Genomic DNA, 5,179 nt, shown 5'->3' with positions numbered 1-5,179 from the left:
ATACATACTGATGTATGCAGCCCAATGAGTGTTGAGGCTCGCGGCGGGTATCGTTATTTTCGGACCTTCACAGATGATTTGAGGAGATATGGGTATATCTACTTAATGAAACATAAGTCTGAAACATTTGAAAAGTTCAAAGAATTTCAGAGTGAAGTGGAAAATCATCGTAACAAGAAAATAAAGTTTCTACAATCTGATCACGGAGGCGAATATTTGAGTTACGAGTTTCGCCTTCATTTAAAACAATGTGGAATAGTTTCACAACTCACGCCACCTGGAACACCATAGTGTAATGGTGTGTCCGAACATCGTGACCGTACTTTATTAGATATGGTACGATCTATGATGTCTCTTACCGATTTACCACTATCATTTTGGGGTTATGCATTAGAGACAGCTGCATTCGCGTTAAATAGGGCATCATCTAATCCGTTGAGATGACACCGTATGAACTGTGGTTTGGAAACAAACCTAAGCTGTCGTTTCTTAAAGTTTGGGACTGCGATGCTTATGTGAAAAAGCTTCAACCTGATAAGCTTGAACCCAAATCGGGGAAATGAATCTTCATAGGATACCCAAAGGAGACTATTGGGTACACCTTCTATCACATATCCGAAGGCAAGATATTCGTTGCTAAGAATGGATCCTTTCTAGAGAAGGAGTTTCTCTCGAAAGAAGTGAGTGGGAGGAATGTAGAACTTGATGAGGTAACTGTACCTTCACCCAAATTGGAAACTAGTTCATCATAGAAATCAGTTCCAGTGATTCCTACACCAATTAGTGAGGAAGCTAATAATGATGATCATCAAACTTCAGATCAAGTTACTGCCGAACCTCGTAGGTCAATCAGAGTACGGTCCACACCAGAGTGGTACAGTAATCCTGTTCTAGAAGTCATGTTACTAGACCATGACAAACCTATGAACTATGAGGAAGCGACGATGAGCCCATGAAATCTGAGATGGGATCCATGTGTGAGAACAAAGTATGGACTTTGATTGACTTGCCTGATTATCGGCGAGCCATTGAGAATAAATGGATCTTCAAGAGGAAGACGGACGCTAATAGTAGTGTTGCTATCTACAAAGCTCGAATTATCACACAAAGTTTTCGACAAGTTCGAGGTGTTGACTACGATAAGATTTTCTCACTCGTAGCGACGCTTAAAGTCTGTCCGAATCATGTTAGCAATTACCACATTTTATGAAATCTGGCAAATGGATGTCAAAAACAACATTCCTTAATGGATTTCTTAAAGAAGAGTTGTATATGATGCAACAAGAAGGTTTTGTCAATCCTAAAGGTGCTAAAAAAGTGTGCAAGTTCCAGCGATCCATCTATGGATTGGTGCAAGCATCTCGGAGCTGGAATATACGCTTTGATAAGGTGATCGAAGCATATGGTTTTATACAGACTTTTTGTGAAGCCTATATGTAAAAGAAAGTGAGTGGGAGCACTACATCATTTCTGATAAGTATATGTGAATGACATATTGTTGATCAGAAATGATGTAGAATTTTTTGGAAAGCATAAAGGAGTGTTTGAAAGGAGTTTTTCAAAGAAAGACCTCGGTGAAGCTGCTTACATATTGAGCATCAAGATCTATAGAGATAGATCAAGACGCTTGATAAATTTTTTCAATGAGTACATACCTTGACAAGTTTCTGAAGTAGTTCAAAATGGAACAGTCAAAGAAGGAGTTCTTGCCTGTGTTGCAAGGTGTGAAGTTGAGTAAAGACTCAAAACCCGACCATATCAGAAAATAGAAAGGGAATGAAAAGTCATTCCCTATGCCTCAGTCATAGGTTCTATAAAGTATGCTATGCTGTGTACCAGACCTATTATATACCTTAGCATGATTTTGGCAATGGAGTACAATAGTGATCTAGGAGTAGATCACGGGACAGTGGTCAAAATTATCCTTAGTGGAATAAGGAAACATTTCTCGGTTATGGAGGTGATAAAGAGTTCGTCGTAAAGAGTTACGTCGATGCAAGCTTTGACACGGATCTGGATGACTCTGAGTCTCAATCTAGATACATATTGAAAGTGGGAGCAATTAGCTAGAGTAGCTCCATGCAGAGTATTGTATACATAGAGAAATTGCAAAATACATACGGCTCTGAATGTGGCAGACCCGTTGACTAAATTTCTCTCACAAGCAAAACATGATCACACCTTATTACTCTTGGGTGTTAATCACATAACGATGTGAACTAGATTATTGACTCTAGTAAACCTTTTGAGTGTTGGTCACATGGCGATGTGAACTATGGGTATTAATCACATAAAGATGTGAACTATTGGTGTTAAATCACATGGCGATGTGAACTAGATTATTGACTCTAGTGCAAGTGGGGGAATGAAGGAAATATGCCCTAGAGGCAATAATAAAGTTATTATTTTATTTCCTTATATCATGATAAATGTTTATTATTCATGCTAGAATTGTATTAATCGGAAACTTGATACATGTGTGAATACATAGACAAAACAAAGTGTCCCTAGTATGCCTCTACTAGACTAGCTCGTTAATCATAGATGGTTAAGTTTCCTGACCATAGACATGTGTTGTCATTTGATCAACGGGATCACATCATTAGAGAATGATGTGATGGACAAGACCCAACCGTTAGCTTAGCATTATGATCGTTAAGATTTATTGCTATTGCTTTCTTCATGACTTATACATGTTCCTCTGACTATGAGATTATGCAACTCCCGAATACCGGAGGAACACCTTGTGTGGTATCGAACGTCACAACATAACTGGGTGATTATAAATATGCTCCACAGGTGTCTCCGAAGGTGTTTGTTGGGTTGGCATAGGTCGAGATTAGGATTTGTCACTCCATGTATTGGAGAGGTATCTCTGGGCCCTCTCGGTAATGCACATCACTATAAGCCTTGCAAGCAATGTGACTAATGAGTTAGTTGCGGGATGATGCATTACGGAACGAGTAAAGAGACTTGCCGGTAGAGATTGAACTAGGTATGATGATACCGACGATCGAATCTCGGGCAAGTAACATACCGATGACAAAGGGAACAACGTATGTTGTTATGCGGTTTGACCGATAAAGATCTTCGTAGAATATGTAGGAGCCAATATGAGCATCCAGGTTCTGCTATTGGTTATTGACCGGAGATGTGTCTCGGTCATGTCTACGTAGTTCTCGAACCCGTAGGGTCCGCACGCTTAATGTTCGATGACGATTTGTATTATGAGTTATGTCAGTTTTATGACTGAAGTATGTTCGGAGTCCCGGATGAGATCACGGACATGACTAGGAGTCTCGAAATGGTCGAGAGGTAAAGATCGATATATTGGAAGGTTATATTCGGACACCTGAATGGTTCCGAAGTGTTTCGGGTATTTTCCGGAGTACCGGCAGGTTACCGGAACCCCCCGGGAGAGTAATGGGCTTTAATGGGCTTGAGGGGAAAGGAGAGAAGGGCCTCAAGGGGTGGTCACGCCCCCCCATGGGCTGGTCTGAATTGGACTAGGAGGGGGCGGCGCCCCCCTCTTCCCTTCTCCCCTCCTCCTCGTACCTCCTTCTCCTAGTTGGAATAGGAAAGGGGGGCCGCATCCTACTTGGACCAGGAGTCCAAGTAGGACTCCACCCCTTTGCGCGCCCCCTCTAGGGCCGGCCTCCTCTTCCCCCTCCTTTATATATGTGGGAGGGGGGTGTCGGTGTCAAAACCAGCGGATCTCGGGTAGGGGGTCCTGAACTGTGCGTCTAAGGTCGATGGTAACATGAGACAGGGGACACGATGTTTACCCAGGTTCGGGCCCTGTCTATGGAGGTAATACCCTACTTCCTGCTTGATTGATCTTGATGAATATGAGTATTACAAGAGTTGATCTACCACGAGATCGTAATGGCTAAACCCTAAAAGCCTAGCTTGTATGACTATAGTAATGAGTCTATCTCTATCCGGACTAAGCTCTTCGGTTTATATAGACACCGGAGAGATCTAGGGTTACACAAGGTCGCTTACAAGGAAAGGAATCTTCATATTTGGTCGCCAAGCTTGCCTTCCACGCCAAGGTGAGTCCTATCCGGACACGGGTACTGTCTTCGGTCTTCGCATCTTCACAGCCCATCAGTCCGGCCCATGGCTAATAGGCCGGACGCCCGAGGACCCCTTAGTCCAGGACTCCCTCAGTAGCCCCTGAACCTGGCTTCAATGACGAGGAGTCCGGCGCGCAGATTTGTCTTCGGCATTGCAAGGCGGGTTCCCCTCTTTCCAGATGCTTTACAATGGTCTTCGGATGATCGAGTTCGGCTCTGCAACACAAGTAGCTTATACTTCCACAGAGGGCATAGTAATTTATAAGTCCAATCCTCTGGCAACTTTTTACAACATGACATCACGTCAGTCCGGTCATTATTTCGAACCGTTTTTTCGCCTGCTGCCCCATGTTCCGAGACGCTGTTGTCATTGGCACGTCTTATCCAAGCAAAGATCATGTCCCCTTATTAAGGGATTCTTTATCGACACGGACGTGGGTAACCCAACCGTGTTTAGGGTACAACTCCTTGGGAATAGGCAAGCCTTAAGGCCCAGGAGGAGGCGTTCGATATTCACGGCCTTTATAAAGGGGTACATACCCGTTTTTCTTCTCCACGCTTGCTTCTTCCTCAACCCTTACTACCTTGAGTTCCAACACCCAGGTTTCAATCGCCGCAAGCCTTAGTCATGTCCGGATCCAGCCGTCGAGGCTGGTGGGTGGCTTCTTCTGTCACAGAGGAGGAGATCGTGAAGCTTCGGACGGCAAGATATATGACCGCAGAAATCCTCCATCGGCTTCCCACGGAAGGGCAGGTTATCCCCACCCCCAGATCCGGCGAGAGGGTCATGTTTGTTTCCCACTTCCTTCGTCCGGGGGCTCATGTTCTATTAAGGACTAGATTTTCACGATCTCGCCCCGAACTCTATTCTTCTCATCTCGTTGTTTATCGTCACGTGCGAAGCCTTCCTCCGAACTCCTCCACACTTCGGCTTGTGGATCAAGACCTTCAATGTGAAGCCGCAAGTGATGGAGGGGGAGCAGGCGGAGTGCGGTGGAGCCTCAGTGAGCAAGCTTACCAGCGCTGTTTGGCTAAAAGGATCCTTCACAGAATCTTCCGACTTATGGCAGTAGGAGTGGTTCTATATCACCGAGCACCAT

Source organism: Triticum aestivum, chromosome 7D, assembly GCF_018294505.1.
Source record: "Triticum aestivum cultivar Chinese Spring chromosome 7D, IWGSC CS RefSeq v2.1, whole genome shotgun sequence".
Lineage (NCBI taxonomy): Eukaryota > Viridiplantae > Streptophyta > Magnoliopsida > Poales > Poaceae > Triticum > Triticum aestivum.
The sequence above is the reverse complement of the archived record's forward strand: the minus strand, read 5'-3'. Positions refer to the sequence as shown.